We start from the raw sequence: 27,987 nt of genomic DNA, 5'->3' as shown, positions 1-27,987 counted from the left end.
CTGCCTCGGAAATTTATTTTCAATCAAAATCAATTTCCTAAAATTCATGCTTTGAGGACGATTTTCATAAAATGTTTTTTAATAAAGAAACAGACACTGGTGTAATACACGTGTAACCAGCCCAATGGCTCTCACAGAATCAGGAATGGACGATATTGTCCATATATAACCAAGTTCAACATCGAGACCTATCCAGAAAAGCAAAATTCTGGAGATTAAGGAAACCTGAAATAGAAGTTAGTGGAGAAACACAATATATGAGGCAACATCTGGAGACAGATTTTGAGTTAACAGATCTGGTCTGTGATGAATCTGTTCTGAAAAAGTCATATTGCAGATGCTGCTAGACAGGATAATTTTTATTCCAGCATTTCTTTTTTTACTTTTCACTGTCACAATTTGTCTGATCTGAATCAGAACAGTGAAGCTGCCATTTGAGTTGACCTTCAAGTATTTGTGAATGGTCATTAAAGGAGACATTGCAAAGTTTCTTTAATAAAGATCCCAAGTATCGATGGCATGTTACATTGAGATTAATTGCCATGAAAAGTTTGAACTCAGTGGCACTGATATCGCACGATCAGTCCTCTTATTGAAAACAATGTGGATCCTTAACTCAATGTCATACCATGCTCCTGATTTCGCTGGGGTTACACTCATCCAGCAAAGTCTTACCTTTCTGAGTCTTTGGGCTCAACTTTGAAAACATAAAATATCTCGATATGTTTAATAGGACACACTCAACCATGGGTTTTAGCAGGCACTCGCAAAGGCTGAGTTTATTTGTCATCACCAATAGCTCTGGAGAAAGTAACAGCGAGCTACCTTCCTGAAACACTTCCAATCCAAATGCTGCAGACGTGCACACAGAGCTGTTTGTTAGGGATTCCAGGATTTTTTTTTCAATACATTATAGTCAAGGAACAGCAATTTAGTGCCTATCCAGGATGACAAGTGACTTGAATGACTACTTTCAGAGACTGATTTCCCCATTGTCGAGTCGAGGACATTACCAGTGCAGGATTGTCTCCAATTTGCATTGATCACATTTTTGTTCAGGGTCCATAATGCCACAATGAGTGAAGTAACATGGGTGGCATGGCAAGTTACTCTGATCTCACTTCAAATGATGTTGGAACATGAGCTAAAACACTAAAGAGTGAAAGTGCAGAACACTGTGCTCATTGTTCTCACAATATTCCAAAGCTTTTTTTCGGTATGGACTTCCGATTCTGTCAGCAGGTGTTTGTCCTATTTGTGATGAGGCTAGTTGGTGTCTGGATTGCACTGCTTCGGAGGGTGGTTGAGGCAGGTAACATCCCAAACAATAAAAGCATTTGGATCATCACCTGGTCGTGTAGTCTCAATGGGCCTTTTCTCAATTGTATGGTTCTGTGTGGGAGCAGCCATGAAAGGTCTGATGTATTCTGAAGTACTGGCCAATGGTACTTGTTTGTCTGTTCCATCAACTGTGCTCAGAATGTGTTTCAAAACAGCATCACTCAGACAGTATCAGCACTTACTCAGCCGAGGACAGCCCAGCTATCTCTGAAGACATACAGGATTTTTCAAATGGTCAGTGCAAGTTTATTCCAGCTGTTTATCGCCATTATTTTAACGAAACCAATAAAATGGATACAGCTTTCCCTTCATTAGAATAAAATATTTTATCTGTTATGGTGTCATTCCTCAAAAGAAGAATAGACTCCTTCTTCCCATGCACACACTTTGAGAATGTATTTGTTTTCCTGCCGGTTCTGGATCCCCACTTCCCTCCAGAGCTGTTTCCATGATCTGGTTCCATGTTCGTGCCACACGAATATGCATTTTCAAAGAGAATGTTTCTGTTCAAGCCAAGATTGTGAATGCTCACAAACTAACAGATCATATTCCTCAGCACCGCTTCACAGTCCTCAGTTCCTGCAGTAGTCTATGTCGTTATTCCAAAATATGTGGCACTATTCAGGTTTAGCTGATGAATGGCTTACAAGAACAGTTCTTCAGTGTTGCCGGGCAGGAATTATCTCCAACAGGAGGCAATCCAAAAGGCCCACCTTGATATTCAATGAGATAATCAACTTCCAGTGACAAATATCCTGTGTCTAACTATTCATCAGAAATTCACCAAATCATAGAGTCAGAAAGTTGTGAAGAATGGAAACAGAGGCTTCAGTTCACTTCATCCATACCAATTACATATACCTAATAAATCTTGTCCCATCTGCTAGCTTTTGACACATATCCTTCTAAACCTTTCCTAATCACATACCCATCTTTTCAAATGTTGTAATTGTACCAAACTCCATTACTTCTCCTTGCAGCTCATTCCACACACTCACCTCCCTCTCTGTGAAAAAGTTACCCCTGAGGTTCCTTCTAAATCTTTTCCAGCTCACCTTAAACTGGCACCCTCTAATTTTGGACTCCCTGACCCCGCTGAAAACACCTTGTCTAGATACCCTATCTATTCTCCTCCTGACTTTATAAATCTCAGTAAGGTCACCCCTCAGCCTCCGAATCTCCAGGCAAAAGCCTATTCAGTTTCTCCCTGCAGCTCAAACTTTCCAACCATGGCAACATTCTTATAAATCTTTTCTGAACCTTTTCAAGTTTCACAAAATCCTTCCGATAGCAGGGAGGCGAGAATTGTATGCAATATTCCAAAAGTGGCCTAACCAGTGTACAGCCGCAACAGGACCTCCCATCATCTACATGCAATGCACTGGCCAATAAAGGCAAGTTGTACCAAATGCAACAGGAGTAGATTCCCAACTTTAAGGGTATTTAAATGGTCACTGGATAAACATATGGATGATAATGGAATACTGTAGTTTAGATGGACTTCAGATTGTTTCACATTTCAGCACAACATCGAGAGCCGAAGGGCCTGTACTGCACTGTAATATCCCATGCTCTATGTTAAATGCTTTCTTTACTATTCTATCTATCTCTGAATCCACTTTCAAGGGACCAAGCGCCTGCACACCAGGACTCATTGCTCAGCAATACTCCCCAGGGCCTTACCATTTAGAGTACAAGTTCTGCCCTAATTTGATTTCAAAAATGCAACACCTCAGATTTATTCAAATTAAATCTACCTACCATTCCTTGGTCCATTGTCCCATCTGATCAAGATCCCATTGTACTCTGAAGTAACCTTTTTCAGTGTCCACTACATTTCCAATTTGGTGAACTTCTAGCTGGAAGTTTTCAAGGTCAATTAATGCCGGTCTAGCTACACTAGAATCCCAAATGAATTTTTAAAAAAGTCTGATTTTCCAGAAAAATTATTGATCTATAGAGCTAATTGCTGTCTTTGATGTCATGGGATATATTTGCAAAATGCAGTTCATGCATAATGTGAAAGAAAAAGACAAATCACAGCTCAGGTCACAGATCATTAAAGATAACGCAGCATTTTTTGAAGCAGCTGGAGGAGCACTCAAAATGCCATGCCTAGTGGGTGTCGACTTCAAGATAAGTGTGATTAATGTAGTTCTGTTTTTTTGATTGGAATAGACATGGTGAGCTGAAGGTTCTGTTTTTCTGCTGAATGGCTCTCTGACCTTAATTTTTGAAAACAGAAAAAGCAGTCTCACAATTTCCATAATATGTCAGCTTTTGTGCTCCTGAGATGCTGTTTGACCTGCTGTGTTCATCAAGCTTCACACTTTGTTATCTTGGATTCACCAGCATCTGCAGTTCCCATTATCTCTGATCACAATTTCCATGTAACATATGTTAGTGTCCCTGGGTTTCACCATCATATTCTGAATGGAAATTAGACAGAGGCAAGAAATGCAGGTCTTGCCAACAAAAGTCATCTCAACAGTACAAATAAAAGTAATCTGTACTATTAAAGACATATATTCAGCCCAATCTGTTTACTAAAGCAGTTTTATTGAGATTTTAGCTTTGTTCTATGTCTCTGATCTTTCTGAAAAACCATGAAGCTTTCCTGAGCATTTTCATAGTGTCGTTTAAAAATCGTATTTGGAAGTTGTACCCATCATTCTGAAAGGGAGAGCCTTCATGGCCATGTGAAAACTTGGATCAGGAGTAAGTGATTAGAAAAATCAAACCAAGTTCGCCATGTGGTGAGCTCTTGAATGATGTGGCCTCAAATAAACGTTCCTCTCCACCCCTGCTAAAATTGGTGTGTTATTCTTAGTCATGAATCTGTCTGCCACTCCCTGACGAATATTCAATAACTTATCTTCCATCTCTCTCTGGAAAGACTTCCATAAACACACAATCCTTTGAAAGGGTAAAATAAACAAGTCACCATTGTCTAACTGAGATATTGTCCAGTTTTACAGTCCATCCACTGGTGGTAATCTCGTGCACAAATGGAAATATTGTTTCAGCATTCAACTTGAAAAGACTGCTCGGAATATTTTGCGTTCAAAACAAGATCATGTGTCATTCGCCTAAAGTGCAATAAATCCAGGGCCAGTCTGGTCATGATTTCCTCTGAAGACAAATACTTCTCAAAAGAATCACTTCAGTCAATCATCTCTGGATGGCTTCTGATTTCATCGTGCCCACAGCCTAATGCAGTCTCACCATTACCCTGGAAAAGTGGCCAAAAACTGCTCTATTCGGCCTTGAGACTGCTCGACCATATCCTGCAGCAAACCAGGTACTACAGCCACGTTACCTTTCTTAGTACCTGCCTAAGGAACCAGATCATCCCCATTGGAATACAGTCCACATTCAAGCCTTCCCAATTTGTCCCCAGATGTGACAATGTCTACATCCAGAACATTAAGACACTTCAGAAGCATCTTTCCCTGCAACTCCTGAAACACACACTCGCAGCAATGCGACGGCAACTCCAGGCAATACAATCCAGCCTACCCAAGCTCAGACCCTCCCTCTCTCAGACCTCTACACCCCTCGCACTCACTCCAACCTCTTCCCTGCAGAACGTACAGCCCTCTGCTCCAATCCCAAACTCACCATAAAACCCATGGACAAGGGAGGCACAGTTGTAGTATGGCACACTGACCTCTACATCGCTGAGGTTACACGCCAACTCTCCAACACCACCTCCTACTGCCCCCTTAATCATGACCCCACGCCCGACCACCAAACCATCATCGACCAAACAACCCACAACCTCATCACCTCAGGTGACCTCCCATCCACAGCCTCCAACCTCATCATTCCCCAACCCTGCAACGGCTGTTTCTATCTCCTTCCCAAAATCCACAAACCTGCCTGCCCTGGTTGACCCATTATCTCTGCCTGCTCCTGCCCCACCGAACGGATCTCCACCTCATTGGAATTCATCTTTTCACATTTCGCCCAGGAACTCCAAACCTACGTCTGTGACACCACCCATGCTCTCCATCTCCTACAAAACTTACAATTTCCCAGTCCCCAACACCCTCATCTTTACCATGGACATCCAGTCCCTATGAACCCGCATTCCCAATACAGATGGCCTAAAGGTCATCCGCTTCTTCCTCTCCCACAGGCCCAACCAGTCCCCCTCCGCTGACACCCTCATCCGCCTTGCCGAACTCTTCCTCACCCTCAACAACTTCTCTTTCAACTCCTCCCACTACCTACAGACAAAAGGGGGTGGCCATGGGTACCTGCATGGACCCAAGCTGTGCCTCCCTCTTTGTAAGTTATGTGGAACAATCCCTCTTCCATACTTTCACAGGCCCTCAACTCCACCTCTTCCTCCATTACAGTGATGGCTACATCAAAGCCGCCTCATGCATCCACGAGGAGCTCAAACAGTTCATTCACTTCACTGACACCTTCCACCCCCCCCCCCTTCAGTTCACCTGGACCATCTCTAACGCCTCTCCCTCCTTCCTGGACCTCTCTGTCTCCATCTCCGGCAACAACCTAGAAGCCAATATCCATTTTAAGCCCACTGACTCCCAAAACTACCTGGAATACACCTCCTCCCACCCACCTTCCTGCAAAAATGCCATCCCCTCTTCCCAATTGCACCAGATCTGCTCCCAGGATGAGGAATTCCACACCCTGTACATCTCAGATGTTCTCATTTTTCAAGGACTGCAACCTCCCCCCACTCAGCGGTCGAGAACTCCCTCGACCGTGTCTCCCACATTTTGCGCAACTCATCCCTCACACCCCGTCCCCACCCTTATCTGCCTTCCGGATGGACTACTCTCTCCATGACTCTCTGGTCTGCTCCACACTCTCCTCCAGCCTCACCACACCTGGCACTTTTCCCTGCAACCGCAGAAAGTGCTCCATCTTCCCCTACCCCTCCCCCCTCATCTCAATCCCAGGCTGCACATCTGCTAATACGGTATACTGCATCCGCTGTTCCCATTGTGGCTCTGCTGCATCGGAGAAACCAAGCGGAGGCTTGGGGACAACTCTGCACATCACCCATGCTCGGTTCACACTAAACAACTCCCCCTCCCATTCTGCAAATGACATGTCCATCCTGGGCATCCTGCAGCGCCACAACAATGCCACCTGAAGGTTACAGGAATAGCAACTCATATTCTGCTTGGGAACCCTGTAGCCCAATGTTATCAATGTGGATTTCACAAGCTTCAAAATCTCCCCTTCCGCCACTGCATCCCCAAACCAGCCCAGCTTGTCCCCGCCTCCCTAACCTGTTCTTCCACTCACCCATCCCCTCCTCCCACCTCAAGCCGCACCCCCATCTCATACCTACAAACCTCATCCCGACTCCTTGACCAGTCCGTCCTTCCCGACTGACCTACCCCCTACCTACCTCCCCACCTACACTCACCTTTACTGGCTCCATCCCCATCTCTTTGACCTGACTGCCTCCTCTCCACCTATCTTCTCCTAAACAGCAGCAGCTACGCACTGATGATGTCTTCTCGACTGGAGACGAAACGTTTGCAATTCATTTGCCAAACTCAGCGAACAAACCAACAGCCAACTATCTTCTCCTCTCTCCATCTTCAGTCCGCCTCCCCCTCTCTCCCTATTTATTCCAGAACCCTCTCCCCATCCCCCTTTTCTGATGAAGGGTCTCGGCCCGAAACACCAGCTTCTGTGCCCCTGAGATGCTGCTTGGCCTGCTGTGTTCATCCAGCTTCACACTTTGTTATCTTGGATTCTCCAGCATCTGCAGTTCACATTATCGCTGATGCAGACAGTGACAGGCTGAAGCACCTTCCCCTGTGCTGGGACATTCTCTGAGTGTGCGGTTCTGTACCAATTGTTGCTGCAATCTCACTGACCCGCTGCTTGTCGTGGAGCTGGTTCATGAGCCTTGTTGGTGACGTCAGCTCTGCCCTACCTCATTCGATTGGTACATTTCCGATGATCTACATTCACTGCGAAGAGAGATTTATAGAAAAGGTGCTGAAAAAGTGTTGGTGTAAACTGACTGTTTGGCCTGGTCAGGAAGCCCAGGAGTTTGGGAACAGTAAAAACTGACAGCAGTGATTTACAAGTCTTTGCACACAGTCAGGCTGATGGAAAATATGGAAGGTAACTGGGACTTAAGGTAGTCCAGCACTATAATGGCATTGCTTCTTGGCCTACTTGGTTGACATCAGTGTGTAATACTTATTCTCGTCAGTTTTAATATCTGGTATGTCCTTTATTTAAAGGCCCTATGTTAAACTGATTGTTGGAGTAAGGAGTAGGATCTTGCTCCATTTGCTGTGTTTCCAGGACTGGTTATAGTCTCTTTGACCCAATTCTAAAAACAGTCTCATCAAAACTTGAGGAAGTGTCTAGGCATGAGATGTCAGCCTTCCTGCCGTGTTCATCCAGCTCTACACCTTGTTATCTCGAATTCTCCAGCATCTGCTCAACAGGCCCTTCAGCCCCACAAGTCCACACTAAACCTCAGAGCATCCTAGCCAGACCTACAACCCACCTAATCTACCCCTCCCTAAACATTACAGGCAATTTAACATGGCCAATCAGCTAACCTGCACCTCTTTGGATTGTGGCAGCACCCTGACGAAACCCACACAGACACAGGGAGAATGTGCAAACTCCACACAGGCAGTCTGCGAGAATCGAACACAGGTCCTGGCGTTGTGAGGCAGCAGTGCTAACCACTGAGCCACCATGCCGCCAAAGTGCTTTCTCTCAGTACTCTCACCCAACTTTCTCCAAATATGCTTGTTCCAAGGTAACTGTTAATCTGTCCATTTTTGCATGTTCAACACTTGCTCTGATGTTAGTGCCTCATCCCTGGTAATGCCACACCTTCCCACCAACACCATCCCCAAATATCCACACATGGCATCAGAAGTAAAAGCAAATCGCCTGCCAACACTACCTCATTACAAATAGCATTTCAGAAAAAAAAGATGAAGCTATCGAAATATTCACTAGTGTTGACTTTGATGATGACTTGGGATGTATTGAACTAGAGATTTTGGAAACACTGAGCTAGGAAAGGATATGGCATATACAACACACGTTTTTCATTTGAGTGCAGAGCAACTAATCAAACAAGTGTGCATGTGACTGCTTTATTTTTCTCATGCCAAGGCCTGAGCGCTTAATCAGATTACCAATTCACTGATGTGGGATACAACTGTGAATGACAGTCAGTGGCACATTATTCCGAAAGCCAATTCTCACACTAGCCAGACCGAGATATATTTGCAAATCTCGCAAAATGAGCCAGAGTTAAATAAAAATGCTAAATCAAGATGCAGAATTGCCTGTCCACAAAGTACATTCTTGCTCTAAGAACTCTACAAGCTTTTCAGCACCTGACACGAGTTATGCTGCAATATCTCTGCCCTTCCCTGACATTTTTGCACTTTGATGTTTCAACTAGAACTTAATGTCTCACAGTGCTCCTGTCTTGCCTGGTGTTTATCACAGGCATAAGACAGGCAGCTTAGCATTGTTATCACCAGCAGTCAGTCAAGGGCTGGTCAGCAGCTGTGGCAACAAACATGTGTTTCGACCAAATGGGCACGTCTCAAATTCTCAGGGAAACTGTTCTCAGTCAGGGCAAGGGAGATAGTATTCAGTCAGGATATCCTGACACAGCATGGCCAAGGAATCATTCGATATCAGCCCAGGGACTTCGACACTGTCAGTCAGCCATTTGGGACAATCGGGATCTGGGAATCTGTATCACTACAGTACAGAGAGGTGGCCACACTCACGAGTTACATTCCCAAAATGCTCCAGTAGATTTGTTGAGCCTGAATTATGAGCATCAATCCAAGCTGATGCTGTCCATTCCTGCCACTAGGGGTCAGTTTGATGCAATTCTCAAAGGTGTTCAGGAGATTGGGAGGTTCAAGTCCATCGCTCCCTGAAATAGCAACACAAGTAGATAAGATGGTGAAGAATTTCACTTTCATGGTACACTGCATCAGGATCTGGTCAGCTTTGATATCTGGCTCATAAGTGAGATGAGGTTTTTTTTTCAAACATGTCAGAGCATGTATTGTTCCTATGAGAACAACTGTGGTTCCATTCATGCATTTTTTTTTATTTCAACCATGAAACGGCCACAACTTGATTAGAAGTGAAAATGACCATCAAACAGTTTGAACTGTCGGTTGCTAAATAAATTAAGACAGAGGTAAATGTATTTGCAGGAGTTTTTTTTTGTTAAAAAAAAAATCATTCATGGAATCTTGATATCACTGGATAAGAATGGAAGTTTTCTTCCCTAAAAGGACAGGTGAACAGATGGGTTTTTCTAACTGACAATAGATTCACAGTCATCATTAGATTCTTAATTCCAGATTTTAAAAAAACTCAAATTCCACCATCTGGAATGGTGTGATTCAAATCTCGGTCACCAGACCGTATCTCAGTCTCTGTGTGAGATGTTAATGTGATGACATCCCATTGATTTATCTACTTCTATAAATTAAAGTCTCTGTATAGGAATCAAATGCAGATAAAAGACTTCAATTTACAGAAGTAAGCTCTTATCTACCTACACATAGGTATGCAGACACTACCCTGAAGCTTCCTGCCCAGCCAGGAATTCAGTGTAAAGCTTTTGTAATTCCTTTTCTTCTCACACATTGGTATGCAGACACTGTCTTAAGCTTCCTGACTGAATTAAAATTAGAATCAAACTGTTGTTTCAAATAGGGTTAGGTGGGGAAAATTTGTAAGGGTGTGAAACCTCTAAAGCATGTAACTTCTGTCGCTGGCAAAGGGGCCAGGGCACTGACTTTGTTCTAGCCAGACACACTAGCAACTTGAAATCACAATCTGTCCTGGACAACAACTCAAAAATCGCCTCCTGCCATTCGCAGCTACTTCACTCGCAATCGATATATAAGCTGGTCTTTTATGTTCTTGATGTAATAATTGCTTGGTATCCTATTTTTGTCTGTTGTAGTAATTGTTTTATGCATCATGCCATTATAAATTGTGAAATCATTTTAAGTATCATGTCTTTTGTCAAGTATAATAAGCGGGCACTGTCTGCTGCTCGGGGAGAATTCCTTGCGAGACTCTGCACTCTGTGCCGGGTTGAGTACAGTAATTCTCCACAGCTTGTACTTGCTTGGTAATAAAAGGATGTGTGTTTTTCTAAACAGGTCAGTGTCTTGTGATTGCAGCAAGTCCGGAGGGTCTCCGAAAACAAACTTGACATGTGGAGTAATGGACAGCAGACTAAATAGAAAATATACACTAGATATCACACAATGTCTTGGTTTTTGTCTTCATCACGAGATCCGTCACTGCTATGGACACCTGGTAAAGATCTGAAGAGACTGCATTCCCCATGGATAGGTCACCAGGTCTCATTGCATTTTTGCAATCGGCTATCAGGGATATAGAATATGACTCATCCCAATCTTTTGTTTGGATTTAAAAACAAAACTTTCCTTTGATTGTTTCCAATAAAGGAATATCTATTAGTAGTTGAAACATGTCTGTGGAGAGCAATAGAATCCATAATTGTAGAAGGTGTGCAAACATATTGCCCAGGCACAACAAATAAAGGGCCATTAAGATCAACATAGAATCCCTACACTGTGGAAGATGGCCATTCAGTCCATTACCAACCCTCCAAACAGCATCTCACCCAAGTCTCACACCCTACCCTGCATTTGGCACACAAGACACTATGGGCAATTTAGCATTGCAAATTCGGTAGAATGACACATTTTTGGACTGTGGGAAGAAACTAGAGCACCTGGAGGAAACCCACGCAGGGAGGGTCTGGGTAGGACACTCTTTGTAAGTTCAGTGTGAACTCAATGGGCTAAATGGTCTGCCTCCAGACTGGAGGGATCCTATGATCTCCAGAAGCAAGCCCAAAAAGCATGGTTTGGATATAGCTAACAGCAGAATCAAAAACCAACTTCACAGTTACTCAGAAATTTGCTGCTCGTTAACCAGTCCCGATGAACCAGGAAATCCCTTTTCACATACTGTGCAGGCAGCTAGTCTTTAGTCAGTGAGAATGTGTCAATGTGTCGTGATAACGTGACTATTTCCAAACTCTACCTGACAGATACACAACTGATATTAACATTTTATCCACAATACCTGTACCTTTAATTGAGCAGGGATCAGTAACATCAGTACAAACAGCCCAAAACCATGGTTCACTTGATAGTGAGAGTGACAGCAAAATCCTTCAACTGTGCTTCTTTGTGAACTCACTGGTGTGTTAACAGTTTGGATAACTGAGTGAATGCTTTCCCCCACTCAGAGCTCATGAATGGGTTCTCCCAGTGTGAACCTGCTGGAACACAAGCAGGTAGGATGACCAAGTGAATGCTTTCTCACATTTAGAGCAGGTGAATGGTTTCTCCCCAGAGTGAACGCTCTGTCGGTGAGGTGAGCAAGTGAATCCCTTCCCACACTGGGAGCAGATGAATGGTCACTCCCCAGAGTGAAGTCGCTGGTGGATCAGCAGGCAATTCGAGTCAGCAAAGCCTTTCCCTCACGCAGAACAGGCCAACGGTCTCTCTCCAGTGTGAATTTGCTCGTGCATCAGCGGTTGAGATGTCTGAGTGAATGCTTTCCCACATTTCAAGCATGTAAATGGTTTCTCGACAGTGCGAACTCACTGGTGTTTAAGCAGGCTGGAGGACTGAGTGAATCCCATTCCACAATCAGAGCAGGTGAATGGTTTCTCTCCAGTGTGACTCTGGTGGTCAGTTTCTAGCTGGGATGGATTAAAAAATTCCTTCCTGCAACCTGCACATTTCCAGTCTCACCCCAGTGTCACTGCGCTGGTGTTCGGACATTTCAGATGAATCTTCACAGACTCTTTACAGACCATGTGCATTTCTCCCCAGTGTGAATGCTGCTTTTTCCTCCAATGTTCAAAATCCTGAGGTAACTGGTTTGTGATAAACAAAGTGACTGTCAGAGCTCGATGTGGACCTGTTTGAATTCTCCAATTGCAGACTAAGCTTTCAAACAGAAAGCAAGTGCAGTGAGTGAGGAACCAGAAGAACAACCACAGATTGTGAAATCGAGAAATCCTCTGGACATTTATGGAGCGACGCTTGGGAAATCTGCTGGATCATCATTAGAACAAATTCAAATAAATATCCTCCAGGTAAGGGATCCAGTCAGTATTTGCACACAACTGCTGAAAGAGAGGTGGGAGAGCCAGCGAGGAAGGGCAGGCATTGTAACTCAGTCTTTCAGAGGGATCAAAAGGTTAAGAACAGTGCAGAAGTAAAATTGTGGAAATCTGAAATGAAAACAAAAAAAATGCTTAGTCAGAGTTGTACAGCATAAACCAATCCCTTTCATCCCAGTTTTCCATGCTGACCATATGTCCCAAATTAATCTAATCCCATTTGCAAGCAATTGACCCATATTCCTCTAAACCCTTCCTATTCACATACCCATCCAGATGCCTTTTAAATGTCATAATTGTACCAGCTTCCACCAGTTCCTCTGGCAGGTCATTCGACACAGGCACCACCCACTTTCCCTTAAAAAAGTTTCCCTCTCAGCTTAAACCAATGTGTTTAGTTCTAGTCTCCCCTACCCCAGGTAAACAACCTTGGCTACTCACTCCATGCCCACCATAATTTTATTAACCTCTAAGGTAACCTCTCAGCCTTCAATGCTCCAGGGAAAATAGCCCCAGCATATTCGGCCTCTCCCTGCAGCTCAAAACTTCCAACATCCTTGTAAATCTTTCCTGCACCCTGCTAAGTTTAACAGCAACATTCCTATAGCAGGGAGACCAGACCTGAACACAGTATTCCAAATGCAGCATAATCAATGTCTTGTTCAGCCTATAACATGACCTCCCAACTCCGACACTCAATGCACTGACCAATAAATGCAAGCATAGCAAATATCATCTTCACTACCTTCTGTACCGAGAATCCCCCTTCAGGGAACTGTGCACCTGCACCTCAAGGAGTCGCTGTTGCGTAACAGTCCCCAGGGCCTCATCAATAAGTGTTTAAGCCCTGCCCTGATTTTCATTAGCATCATGCAAAAGCACTCATTTATCCAAACTAAACTCATTTCTGTCACTCCTGGGCCCTTCGACCCATCTGATTCAGATCCGATTGTCCTTGGAGATAACCTTCTTTGCTGTTTACTACACCAACAATTTGTGTCATCTGCACATTTACTAACCATTCCTCCAATATGCATGCCACATGATTTGTATCAATGTTAAAAAGCAGTGAAACCAGCACAGATCCTTGCAGCACACTGCTGTTAATAGTCCTCCAGACTGAAAAAAATACAACACACCCACCACGATCCTGTTTCCTACCTTCAAGCCAATTTTGTTTCAAATAGCTCACTCTCCCTGGATTCCACTTGATCTCATCTTGCTAACCTGTCCGTCATGTGGAGTTTTGGTGAATGCCTTGCTGAAGCCCATATAGACAATGTCCACTGCTTTGTCTTCTTCAATATTCTTTGTCACTTCCTCAAAAAACTCAATCAAGTTAGTTACTCAAGATTTCCCACTCACAAAGCCACGTTGACTATCCATAATCAGTCTTTGCTTCTCTAAACACGTGCAAACCCTGTCCCTCAGAATCCCCTCCAGCAATTTACCCACCACTGACATCAGGCTCAATGGTCGATGGTCCTCTGGCTTTTCCTTAAAGAATGGCACCAGATTAGCCACCCCACCTTCTGACACTTCACCAGTGTCTCAGTGATGCAGATATCTCAGCAACGGGCCGAGCAATTAGATTAGATTAGATTCCCTACAGTGTGGAAACAGGCCCTTCGGCCCAAGAAGTCACACTGTCCCTTGAAGCATCCCACCCAGGCCCATCCACCTATAACCCACACACCCCTAAACACTACAGGCAATTTAGCATGACCAATCCACTTAACCTGCACATCTTTGGACTGTGGGAGGAAACCGGAGAAAACCCACGCAGACACGGGGAGAATGTGCAAACTCCACACAGACAGTCGCCCGAGGCTGGAATCAAACCCGGGTCTCTCTTCCCCAGCTTCTCACAGTTTGTGGGTAACACCTGATCAGGTGCCAGGGACCTATTCACCTTTATGCATTTTAAGACGTCCAGCACCTAGACCTCTGTAATATGGACACTTCTCACAACTCATTATTTATGTCTCCAAGTTCTCTAGCTTCCATATCCTTCTCTGCAGTAAATACTAATGTGAAATACTCATTCACTATCTCAGCCTGCAGTTCCACACATAGACAGCCTTGTTGATCTTTAAAAGGGCCCTGTTTTCTCCCTCGTTGTTTCTTTGTCCCAAATGAAGTGTCAGAATCTCTTGGGATTACCCTTGACCCTATTTGCCAAAGATAGCTTGTCTCCTTGTTGCCATCCTCATTTCCCTCGAGTATACTCCAACTGCCCTTATACTTCGAGGGATTGACCCAGTTCCTGCTGTCAATACCTGACATGCGCTGCCTTCTTTTTCTTGACCACAGCCTCAATTTCTTCAGTCGTCCAGTAGCCCCTACATTTACCAGCCTTGCCCTTCACATGAGCAGGAACATACTATCTCTGGACTCTCCCTATTTTATTTTTGAAGGCCTTCCACTTTCCAAGCATTCCCTTACCTGCATTTTACCTCTCCCGATCATTGTTTGGAAGTTCTTGCCCAATAATGTCAAAGTTGGCCTTACTCCAATTTAGAAATGTATATTAAATATACAACTTTTATATTTAAACTGATCCCATCTCTCTGCATCTGGCACATATTCCTCTAAACCTTTCTTATATGTCCTAATTCAAATGCCTTTTAAACAATGCGACTGTACCCACATCCACCACCTCCTCTGAAAGTTCGTTTCACACATGAACCACACTGTAAAAGAAAAATTGTCCCTCATGTCGTTTTTAAATGTCTTTCTCCTCTCACCTTACATGTCCCCTTGTCTTAATCACCCAACCTAGGGGAAAAAAAACCCTTAATATTCACATAATCTGTGCCCCTCATGTTTTTTATGAACATCTGTAAGGTCACCCTGTAACCTCCTATGCTCCAGTGAGAAAAGTTCAAGCTTTGGCAGTCTATTTTGATAATCGAGCCCTCCATTCCTGGCAACATCCCAGCAAGTCTTTTCTGACCTGTCTCCAGTTTAATAATAATCATGTCCTTCCTGTAACAGGGCAACCAGAACTGCACACAATACCTCAAATGAAGCCTCACCAATGTCCTGTACAACCTCAACATAACATCCCAACTCCTACACTCAAAGGTCTGAGCAATGAAGGAAAGTATGCATAACAATTTACTAACAACCCTGTTGGCCTGTCTCCATAAACTTCGAAGAATTATGCAGTGAATCTCAGCATTTCTCTGTTCCATAACACGACCCTGGGTGCAACCATCAATTGTGTAATTCCTACCTTTGTTCATTTTACCCAAATACAATATTTCACATTTATTCAAATTGAGCTTCATCTTGTACTCCAAAACCCATTGACCAAACTGATTAACATGTCACCATCATCTGAGATAACCTTCACTAACCACTATACCAACAATTCTAGTATCATCTGCAAACTTACTCATCTTATCCCTTAAATTCTCATCCAAATTGTTCGTGTAAATGAGAAACAAAAGTGGGCCCGTACCGATTGCTGTGGAACACGCTGTTCACACAACTCCACTCTGACAAATCCTCCAGCACCACGTTCTCTCCTATAACTAAACCAATTTTGTTTCCAATTAGCAAGCTCTTCCTGAATCACATGTGATCTAACTTTACTGGAATTCTCGAACCCTGTCAAAGGCTTCACTCTCATTCCAGAGGTGCTGCAAATCTGACCCAATTCTCCCCCCATTTGTCCATGGCCCTCTTGATCAAGCCTTGAAAAGTTAAATCCCAAATCTTTGGGAATAACTACTGAATCTGCATCCAGCTGCCACACAGAATGTTCCAGATTCTGGGAACTTGCTGAGTCAAGTAACCTTCAAGTTTTCACCCTGCATTATTTGCCAATTATCTGAATGTTGTATTCTGCAGTTACCAAACATTGTCACAATGTTAATAATTTTTCTCTCTCTGCAAACTAATATCCTGGAAACAAACCTAGTACTAAACTAAATCATTGCTAATCAGCCCCAAGGAGAATCATCCGAGCTTCTGTTAGCTCTCTCCAAACCAGAAACCCATCATAATTATAGATAACGAAGTGTGGAGCTGAATGAACACAGCATTTGCTGCTTGGCCTGTGTTCATTCAGCTCCACACTTTGTTATCTCGGATCCTCCATCATCTGCCGTTCCCATTATCACCCATCAGAATTGTAATTTACTTATGGGATGTGGTCTTTGCTGCCCAGACTAATATTGATTGTCCATTTTTATTTGATTTGGAGAAAGTGGTAGTGAACCATTTTCTCTCACTACTGCACTCCATGTGCTCTAAGTGCACCACTGTGCCGCTTATTTGATAATCCACCCTGGAGCCTCACCACACTCCCTATCGCAGGAATCATATCTCAATCCTCACTACCCTCCCTATCATGAGAATGACCCTTGAGCCTGCACTATTGCAGGCTCCACCCTCGAGCCTTACCACCTTTCCTGTCACTGGGATCTCTCTCCAGCCTCACAACCTGCCTATTGTTGGAATCCCCCTCTAGCCTCAGATCTCTCACGGTCTCTGTAGATTCCTCTAGTCTCTCAAACCTCCTTATCTCTAATCTCCTCCAGCCTCAACACCCTCCTATCTATGTAAATTCCTTCAGCCCGTATAAACTTCCTTAGCTCTGTAATTGCCTTTACCCTCAAAACCTCCTTTTGTTTGAGGTCTCCTCCAGCCTCTTAATCCTCACCATTTCTGTAACCTCCTCCAACCTCACTTTTCCCGACATTTGTAATCTTCTCCAGTCTCAGAACCCTTCCTGTCTCTAATATTTTCCAGCCTCACAAATCTCAATATGTCCCTTCCTCTAATACAGTCCTAATGATGGTGCCCCATTTTTATTCCTCCACTTGATGGCAGCACTTGCAATTTCCTGGGCTTCAAGCTCCAGAATTTCTTGGTAAACCGCTTCATCTCTATACCTCACTCGTCTCCCAAAAACATTAACCAATTAGGAGTCATCTATTCTAACATCTCCTTTCCTGAGAGGGAAAAAAAATATTGCTTGAACTATTGTTTGGCATCTTCTCTGTGAAGTGTCTCTGAAGTCGACAGTAGAGAAAAGGGCTCTGTGGCCCATCCAGCCTGTGCCAGTTAAAAACCACCACGTAACTATTCTAATCTAATTTTCCAGCACTTGGCCCATAGACTTGTCTGCATTGGCATCACAAGTGTGTATCTAAATATGCCTTAAACGCTATGAGGATCTCTGTGCCTACCACCCTCAGAGACAGTGAGGTTCAGTGCCATTGTCACAGCATGATGACATCACAGACAGGAGCAGAGACGAGCTGAGTCTGTGCAAACCAAAGATCCCCCACACACCGTGAAGGACGGGAGGGTCCCTGATAGGGGGCGGAGGAGATTTAACAGAATGGTTTGTAGGAAGAGGGTTTTTAGTTGCACGGTTAGGGCCTTTTTTTTTACATTATTCTTTCATGTGACTTGGGAGTTGCTGGTACATATTGAGAATATCCATCTATTATAGATGGACTCTGCTTCTCAACCTCTCCCCTCGCCTGGGGTGTGGTAATCTTCAGGTTAAACCAGCCCTATGGTCAGGTAGGACAATGGTGACTTTACCTTTGGCACAGTGATGCCACTTTCCTTCGGTGGTGGAGAGGGGAATGTTGAATGTGGTAGGTGGGACACCACTCTGACAGAGCGCTTCATCTGGAGGATGTTCACTTTTTCTAATAGTGTTGCGGTTGTACTCATGCAGGGAAGTGGAAAATGCTCCAACACAATCCAGACGAGTGCCTTACAGACAGCAAACAGTCATTGAGGAATCAGGTGTTTGGGGAAACTGAGATTGCTCTCCTTGTAACAAAGTATTTTGAGGGGACCGTTGATAGAGGTGTTTACAAAAGAAACACTTTAGCATGATAAAAGGTACACTCATGACTGATCATAAAAATATTACAGGACAGGTATTGAAAATTTTAGGGACGATCTATTGAGAGAATGGGGTGATTTAAGAGAAAAAAAAATTAGACGGCAAATGAGAAATGAGCAGAAACACAATACTCACACACAATGCAAATATCCAGATGTTGATGAATTGAGTAATTCTGTCAGAGATTTATGTTACAATAATTGAGTTTCCCATCTGAAAGTCCACTTGTAATATCCTGTAACACAAATTCATAAAATCCATCACTGTCAGTCCGGGTAGAAATTCACAACATCCCCAGATCGTGGCCGAAGATAACTGTGCATTGTCCCTATTACACATTATCCCTTGTGGGGGTCAGTCATCGTTTCAGAGGGAAATCTATTTGGGTTTCTAGGAATTTCCACCTTGGTACTTCATGTCACTGACCAGAACTGCAGGTCTTTGACACATGGCAAAGAATGGCCAAGATTTAGTGACAGGAAAGAGAGAATAGAGATGGAGTGGGATTTTCCAATGACAGTGAAGTCAAGTATTGGTTTTAAACAGAATGGATGAGATGGACATAACCAGAAAAGAGGAGCAGACAGAACAAGGACAATATCTGAACTGGCATGGGGGAAGAGGCAAGGAGGAGGAGAAATAAGAGGCACTTAGAATGTTTGTGGTTTAGCAGGAATAGGGCAAAGGATTAAGACGCGCTCTGATAAGGCTTCACACAAGACTGGAGAAAGATGCAAGTTTGGGACTAAAACAAGGAGCAACGTGCAAGGCAATTTGGTTTGGTGGGCTCGTGGAAGAGAGGGAAGCAGCAGAGGCATCCGATTTGGATTGTCTCAATCTGAGTGACATGGAGTTTCTATGTGTCTCCCTCACTTGCTGTTGGAGGGGAGGATGGAGGAGACAGGATGATGCAAAAAAAAAACAATGCCTGTGTTAGAGATATTCAAAACTGAATGAACAAACTTGATGAATTAACTTTTATCCAGAATACTAAAATGTACAACAGAAGTCTGGGTTTGAATCCTATCTCAGCAGATGGTGGAATTTGAATTCAATAAAAAAAACTGGAATTAAGAATCAACTGGTTGCCATGGAACCATTGCTAATGGCAGAAAAAGAAAAAGAAAACCTGACGTCCTTCAGGGAAAGAAATTTGCTAAACTCAGCAAGCCACTCAGTTACAAATCACTGCAAAGTCTCAACAAAGGAATGAAGCTGGGTGGACCACTTGGCATCTGCCAAGGCACGAGGAAAGACAACTGCAGAATCAGCCCTATCGACTCCACAAACTCCTCCTTACTAATATCGGGGGCGAGTGGCAAAATTTGGAGAGATGGCTCAAAGACTAGGCAAGGAACAGTGTCATATGCTTAGAATCTACCTTATAGACAAGTGACACACACCACCATCACTGTCCTTAGTGAAGGCCTGTCCCAGGAGCAGGACAGACATGGCAGCACAGTGCTATTCTGATCGCAGTAATTGACCTGGGAGTACGACATTGACTCTGACGCCTGGAAGACTCATGGCTCCTGCTGAATGCCATGGACCATCCTCCCTCAGTTGATAAACTGGCAACAGTATTATCGCCAGATTATGAATCCAGAGACCCAGACACCATTGCGGGGACCTGGGTTCGAATCCTGCCATGGCAAATGGTGGAATTTGAATTAAATAATGGTCTGGAATTAATAGTCGAACGATGACCACAAAACCATTGCTGATTATTTGGGTTCGCTTATGTGCTTTCGGGAAGGAAATCTGCCATCCTTACCTGATCTGCATGACAGGTAACTGCAAACCCACAGCAATGTGGTTGACTCTTAACTGCCTTAAGGGAAATTCGGGATGGGCAATATATGCTGGTCAGCCAGCGACTTCCACATCCCAAGAGAGAATTTTAATAAAAAACTCCATGTTGAACAGCAATTGGTGTAAGCACAGAGTGCAAATGGCAATAAGTGTACTCAATGCCCACCATCAGGAGTAGTTCACAGCAGGATTACCAATCAGGCTGGTCGGGTCCTAAAGGGAAAAAAAAACACTACTTGGCTGGGACTGAAGCAGGTGCTGCCACAACCAACAGAAGGGAAAAATATAGCGGATCTCACTGTCACGAATTTCCCAGCTGCAGATGCATCTGTCCGTGACAGGATTGATAACAGCGACAACCGCACAGTCCTGTGGAGACAAAGAATCATCTTAAACTTGACAATACCCTCCACTGTGTTGAGTGGCACTAACATCGGCTAAATGGGGCAGACTTGGAACAGATATAGGAACTCAAAACCAAACATCTATGAAGCTTTGTGGGGCATCAACAGCAGCAGAACTTTCCAGCACAATCTGTAACCTCAGGGGCCAGCATATTTCGCACTCAACCATTACCATTGATCCAGGGGAACCACACTGATTGAACGGATAGTATAGGAGGGCATGCCAAGAGCAGCATCAGGCATACCTAAAAATAAGGTGCCAACCTGGTTAAACTTCCCAACAGGACTATCTGCATGCCAAATAGCATAAGCAGCAAGAGTGAGAGCTGAGCCATCCCATAGCCAGTAGATCAGATCTAAGCTCTGTAGTTCTGCCACACCCAGTCGCGAATGGTGATGGGCAATTAAACTGGAGGAAGCATGCCAAAAAAATCCCCATCCTTCCTGACAGAGGAGCCCAACCTATCCATGCACAAGACAAGACTGCTGCATTTGCAGGAATATTCAGCTAGAAGTGCCAATTGGATGATAAATCTCAGCCTTCTCCAGAGGTCCCCAAGATCACAGATGTGAGTTTTCATCCAATTTGATTCATTTCAAATGATATAAATAAACGGAGGAATAGTGCAGCAAAGATTATGGGCCCTGGCAACAGTACCGATGACTTGTGCTGTACAGCTTGCTACCTGCCAAGCCAAACTGTTTCAGTCCTGCTACAGCACTGGCATCTACTGACAATTTGGAAAACTGCCCAGGTCTATTCAGCACAAAAATACAGAGCAAATCCAACCCGACCAATTTTGCCTCAAGCAATCTACTCTCTATCATCGGAGAAGTGATAGAAGGTGTTGACAACAGCGGTATTAAGCAGCACTTACTCAGCAGTAACCTGCTCAGTGACAGCCAGTTTGGGTCACGCCAGGCACTCAGTTCCTGATCTTATTACAGACTTCATCCACAAATTCACAAACAGCTGAATTCCTGAAGTGAGGTGAAGGCAACAGCAGAGCCCTGCACAAAAACCATTTCGTTCCACTTCAGTGACAATGACACCTTAGTTTCAGCTCATCTGCTGAACCTCTCATCTATTTCTGCGTTACCTCCAGACTTACCTATGCAAACTCACTCCCAGTTGACCTCCTGCATTCAACACCCCTGAAATCTCAAGAATACCTAAAATTCTGCTGCACACATGTTCACTTGTACCAAGACCTGTTCACCATCACTGCTGTGCTCCCTGACCCACAAAGGCTCCTATTTATAAGCAACAATTTAAAATTCTCACCCGTGATTTAATTCCTGGCTGTGATTATCCCTGTCTTCCTGCACCACACAACCTTCGAGACTCTGTTGGAGTCTGAAAGTAAATGAATTGTCAATGTGTTTAATCATTGCTTCACTACTGGAGGCTGTTTCTACAGTTTCCAGGCAACTTGGTCTGGAATTCCTATGATAAACCACTCAGGTTTGTTCTCCTTCTTTAAGATAATCATGAAAACCTGTGAATTTGGTAATGTTTCTGGTCACCTAACCGAATAGGCCTTACACCAAAAGTTTCTTGATAATATTTTTGTGAAATTATAAACAAGATAAAAATACATATAGTTTGTTGATTTGGACATACTGAAGAGCTGATGGTGTATCGCCAGATGAATGATCTGTAACTTCTCAAATGACCACAATTGTGGGAGCACCTTCATCATACGAACTGCAGCAGCACAGGAAAGTTAAACATGACCTTCTCCACAGGTAACAGGGCTTTGGCAACGATCGCTGGTATCTGTGGAAGGAGAAACAGAGTAAATGTTGCGGAAGTGCAAAAATGAACGACAGAATTAAAAAGCTGTAGAATTTGGTGGTCTGAAATGGAAGAAAAATGCACTCTCTTTCTGGGAAAATATTGCGTGACTTTGAAAGATGCCATTCAAAAATTAATCTGGTAAGAGAGCAGCACACAGTTAGGGGGTGGACAGCAGTGGAATATTCAGTTACAATAGGTATAAGAAAATAACAATAAAATACGAAACAGATCAAATATATCCATCATTAGAGACTGAAGAGATTAGACACCGACAAAGATGTGACCAGGAAGCACAGAACTAAGTTAGCAGTGCGAGCTGCTATGATCCCACACTCTGGGAAAGAAATCCAGAAGAAACAATCATTTCTCTTGGTTTGAATTTGCTCTGCGTAATTTCATTTCATTTCATTTCTGAAGGGTCCAGACTTAAAACTCAGGCAGTGCCGATACAGTCATCCATGAACTGGAGGAAGAGGTGGGATTCGGGGCTAGAGTAGGTATGGAAGAGAAATTGTTCCACATAACCGACAGAGGCAGGCATAGCTTGGGCCCATGCAGGTACTCATGGCCACTCCCTTTGTCTGTAGGAGTTGGGAGGAGTTGAAAGAGAAGTTGATGAGGGTGAGGACGAGTTCAGTTAGTCACACAAGGGGGTCAGTGGAGGGGAACCGGTCAGACCTGCAGGACAAGAAAAAGCATCGGGCTTTTAGGCCGTGTGCATGGGGAATGCAGGTGCTAATGTGGTATACTGCCTCTGTTGTACCTGTTGTGGCCTCCTCTACATCAGCGAAACCAAGCGGAGGCTTGGGGACTGCTTTGCAGAATATCTACACTCAGTTTGCAATAAACAACTGCACCTTGCAGTACCATTCCACCGGCAACGTGTCCATCATGGGCCTCCTACAACACAATAACGATGCCACGCAACGGTTGCAGGATCAGCAACTCATATTCTGCTTTGGAACCTGGCGGCCCAATGCTATCAATGTGGATTTCACAAGCTTCAAAACCTCCCCTGGCCCAAGCGCAGTCCAACACCAGCCCAGCTCATTCCCCACCTCACCAACCCGTTCTTCCTCTCACCTATCCCCTCCTCTCATATCAAGCCACACCCCCATTTCCAACCTGCTAACCTCATCCCACTCCCTTGACTTGTTCAGCCTCCCTTGACTGACCTATCCGCTCCCTGCCTACACTCACCTTTACCTGCTCCATCCCCACCTCTTTAACTTGTCTGTCTCCTCTCCACCTGCTTCCCCGTCTCTCCCTATTTATTTCAGTATCCCCTTCCCCGCCCCCATTTCTGAAGGGTGTGGGCCCGAAAACGCCAGCTTTCCTGCTCCTCTGATGCTGCCTGTCCTGCTGTGTTCCTCCAGCCCCACACCTTGTTTTGTCACTTTCAGCCAGAGAGAAATGCGCATGCGCCCAACTTCACCTCCGCCCTCAAAGTTTCAACGCTGCCGCGCATGCGCCCCACGGATCATTGCCCCCAATAAAGATGGTGGCGGTCACACGGGCCTATCACTATCTGAGGCGTTGATTTATTTTCTGCAAATGTGAGCCTGGGAGTTTCAAATGTGGGTTTTCCGACGTGCACTCCCAAGCCCATAAGAATATCACGTCCCTCCCGCTTTCTGCTGTTTTGCCTTCTTCACCGGGTCCTGCTCTTACCTCAATTGCACAAACCTCAGTCTCAGCGAAGGGGCCAGTCACAAAATGTCAGCTTTCCTGCTCCTCTGATACTTCTTGGCCTGTTATATTCACCCAGCTCTACATCTCAGTATCTCGGAGTCTCCGGCATCTGCAGTTCCTACTTTTCTCAGCGAACCTGCACTGCTCTTGTGGATGATCACGTGGTTTGTACTGATCCAGCCCCCTCTTCATTCCGATTGGTTAGAAGGGCAGAGACGTCCGCCCGATCATGCACGCCAACCCTGTATTTCTATTGGTCCCACCCTAACATCAATCAACCAGACGCCATTGTGACCTGGAGCATGCGCAGTGCTTTCTGTTGTCATTGATAAATGAGCCTGAGAACTGGATGATAAAGATTGTTACATTAGCGATCCTGGGGCTTTAATAAGTCGCACTGAGGAAGGGGCACTGCACCCGAAACGTTAACTCTGTCTTTTTACCTTCACAGATGCTGCCAGACCTGCTGAGCTTTTCCAGCAACTTTGTTTTTGTTCCTGATTTACAACATCCCAGTTCCTTTTTTTTAATAAGTCGCGAGTGAAAAGGCTTCCTGCAGCTCAAAGCTAAAGATACTCTTGATACCGCTCTGGCAGCGAATAGAGAAATAGCGGTGAAATAAGGGTAATAAATACAGGTATAACAGTCCTCAGGTAAGATGTAAAGAGAATAATTATGAATATGAAGAACATCACGTGGTGAAGTGAGGTGAGTGTTGTTCATATGAACTGTGATTGGGCAGAAAGGGAGGTTAATCAAAAAAGAACAAGCAGAAAAGAGATTCTCAAGAAAAGTCTGTGCAATGGAAAGCAACGAGAATCAGAAGATAAAAGCCCAAGACAGAAGGAAACAGTTTGAAGACCAAGGCTGCAAAAACTTCAATAAGTTGTTTCACTGCTAGTTATTGACACTAGCAGTATAACCCACATTCAACTGGAAATAGCTGTCTGAGTTGTCACTATAGTTTACTTCATAACAGATAAACTTCTCCACACTTCGTCTCAATAAGGCTGACAGTTGGTTCATAAATCAGTCCTTCTGCCAAGTCCATTCCTGTTTGAAAAGGGGTGTAGATCACATTTAAATCGACAATGCTAAATGTCAGTCCAGGCTGGCAGCCAAACTCCACTCCCTCACCACTGACTCCATCCCTGCCCCTGGTAACTGGCTGGTAACACACTGCTCACAGTCATGGTGCAATATTTCACCCCAAGATGAGCTTCCAACCACATTTCTCACCCCCACGCCCATTACCACAAAGACCACGTATAATTTCAACCTCAACAGCATCTCAGTTCATCTGTTGCTGAAACTCTCATGCATTCCTTTGTTACCTCTCGACTTAACTCCCCAAACACACTCCCGGCCGCCTTCTTAATTCTACTTCTTTGAAATCTTGAGATGATCCGAAAATCTGCTGCCCATGTGTTTACTCCCACCCATTTCAACACCTTCAAGTTTTGCCATCCTGTGTTCATTAACATACACATTTGCTGGGTGGCAAAGCACCAAGGTATTGAAATTCATATCCTTATTTTGAAATTTTGTCATCAAACCTCCTTCTTTTGATAGTGCCTCCAGCTGCAAAACCCTCTGAGATATATCTGAAGAAGGGTCACTGGACACAAAACAATAATGCTGCTCTCTCTCCACAGGCACTGCCAGATAAGCTGAGTTTTTCATGAATTTCTGTTTGTGTTACTACTTTCGAGCATCTACTGTTCTTTTGATTTTTCCGTCAAGATATTTGTTCTCCCTGACTTCCAACCTCCTGTGGATTTCTGGCTTTAACTTTCCCACCTTTTTCATGGCCTCAGTTTCCAAGGCCATAAACTCTTGAATTTACTCCCTAAACATCCCTGGTTTTCAAAGTCCCTTTGTTTGTTCAGGATATTCCTTGAAACCTACTTCATTGGCCAGTTTTGGGTCACTTGTCCTAATAAGTGCCTGGTATCAAATATTGTTTTGTGACAACCTTGTGTAATATGTCAGATCATTGGATTGAATCCAAAATGTGAAAACATTTAAATTTTTCTTTTGGAAAACATCACTAATCCTTCACGATCATTTGGTAACTCCTTACCTAATATTGTTGCAAGTGCGACTTCATTACATGGACTGCAATCGTCGAGAAAGGTCAAACATCAAATTCTCCAGAGGTAACTGAGGATTGGCAATAGTTACTGATACCTGTGGAGAGTGATCCAAAGTTCATGTATCAGGAAATGTTGAATGAATGACATGGTGCAGAACTTGTTGGTTAATATAAGCTCAGAACAGAAAAGAAAAGGACTGCATTAAGAATAATTCCTGACTACAAAACATACTGTGGGAAGACAAAGCTTCTGAAACCATAGGGTTCAATGAAAGAAATTTGGTGGAAAGCTCATCTGGACGTAATCTGATAGAGTAACAGAAGCATTAAACAGACAGGTACTCACACATTATTAGAGACAGAGGTAAGGCAGAAGTGAAACAGAGCAATATACTGAAATGGATTTAGATCCATCCTAAAGGAGACACACCAGCCCTAAAGCTACAGAACATCTCACAGGTAACAGACACAGCACTAAAACTCAACATTGTTGACGAATGGTCAAATATACTCCACCACGTCACTGTTGACAAATTGAGATTCTCCTGTTGCACCTGCAGCTGGAAAGATATCAGAAATACTGGAGTTAGAGAAAATTCTGTCAGCTGAGGAAATCCCTAAGGAACAGGTGGTCTCACTGTGCTACTGTTGCTGCAGTAGGATCCTCAGAGGAGATAGATTCATTCATAAACCAGAAAGTTTCAGGACTGAGGGAGTTGTGAAGCGATGAACCACCTGGAGTTGGAGGGAGATTTTATGAATGCATCTAGCTCCTCTGAGGATCCTCCCCTCCTTCACAATGTATGACAATGTCTGTTCTGAGTATACCTGGTCATCCTCGGCCAGGAGGAGGGACGTCGTGAATTCCTGAAATAAAAGAGAGGTGTTGGAGCACCCCATAAGCCTGGCAACGTCTAGGGAGAGAGAAATAGTGCTAATGTTTAGAACCAGTTATTATACTTTTATCTCTGCAGTGATAGTGATTGATTTTTGAAGCTTCTTTCACTGAGGCTCATTTGAGGACCTACATATAAAATATTAAATCAAACAAAAGGAATAATTTGTGTGTCTGATTTCCAACCGAGACTGACACTGTCCTTACTAAACTTCTTTTACAGAATATATTAAAACAAATCACAGACAGGAAACTTTAAACAATCATCAAATCAAAATTTGGCATGATCAATCGATTAATCAGAAACTGGACATATTGGCCTTTTGAGTGTAAGTATTCGGGTCCCTGTCATTACCATTCACTGCAGGTAATTTTACCGTTATAACCTTCATGTTGATCTAAATCTGACATTTGTATCCTATGATCCATTTCTTTTCAGTTAATGTGAACCCCTTGTTTTGTCTACGTTGCCTCAACCAACAGTAAACATTATAGTTCCGTCAAATCTCCCTTCAGCTTCAGTTAATCCCTGACATCATAAGCCTTTCCATTTTTAACCTTCCTGGCAAAGGAACAGGTCTGCTCCCTCTCAGCGACCCTAGGTCCTTCCCAATGTGTGGGTGATCTCTGGTTTGCACAAACCCAGATGCCCTGTATTCCCATGTGTGATGTCATCATGCAGCAACAGTAGCACAGTGACATCGCCTGTTCCTTAGGTATTCCCTCAACTGAGAGATTTTTCTCTAACTCCAGTATTTCTGATATCTTTCCAGCTGCAGGTGGAACAGGAGAATCTCAAATTGTCAACAGTGACGTGGCAGAGTATTTTTGACCATTCATCAACAAGATCTTGGACAAAATCGATAAGGAAGATCTGA

General features: G+C 43.9%; 1 long non-coding RNA gene and 1 pseudogene across 2 annotated transcripts; one reads left to right on the top strand and one right to left on the bottom strand.

Annotated features, from left to right (window-relative positions):
• Window positions 1–7,504: 7,504 nt before the first annotated feature.
• LOC132207679 (U2 spliceosomal RNA) lies at window positions 7,505–7,707 on the top strand (annotated as a pseudogene).
• A 4,437-nt stretch (window positions 7,708–12,144) lies between these two features.
• LOC132207673 (uncharacterized) lies at window positions 12,145–24,294 on the bottom strand. Of its 2 annotated transcripts, none has more exons than XR_009443697.1 (4): window positions 24,099–24,294; window positions 22,251–22,406; window positions 18,546–18,645; window positions 12,145–12,643 (listed from the first exon to the last, which is right to left on the bottom strand). It is a non-coding gene; the product is annotated as an uncharacterized LOC132207673 (long non-coding RNA). The 2 variants fall into 2 exon arrangements; XR_009443698.1 differs by lacking the exon at window positions 24,099–24,294 and adding an exon at window positions 23,285–23,811.
• Window positions 24,295–27,987: the final 3,693 nt, after the last annotated feature.

Source organism: Stegostoma tigrinum, unplaced genomic scaffold (assembly GCF_030684315.1).
Source record: "Stegostoma tigrinum isolate sSteTig4 unplaced genomic scaffold, sSteTig4.hap1 scaffold_120, whole genome shotgun sequence".
Lineage (NCBI taxonomy): Eukaryota > Metazoa > Chordata > Chondrichthyes > Orectolobiformes > Stegostomatidae > Stegostoma > Stegostoma tigrinum.
Note: the sequence above shows the minus strand (reverse complement) of the source record. Positions and strands in the feature narration are given on the sequence as shown.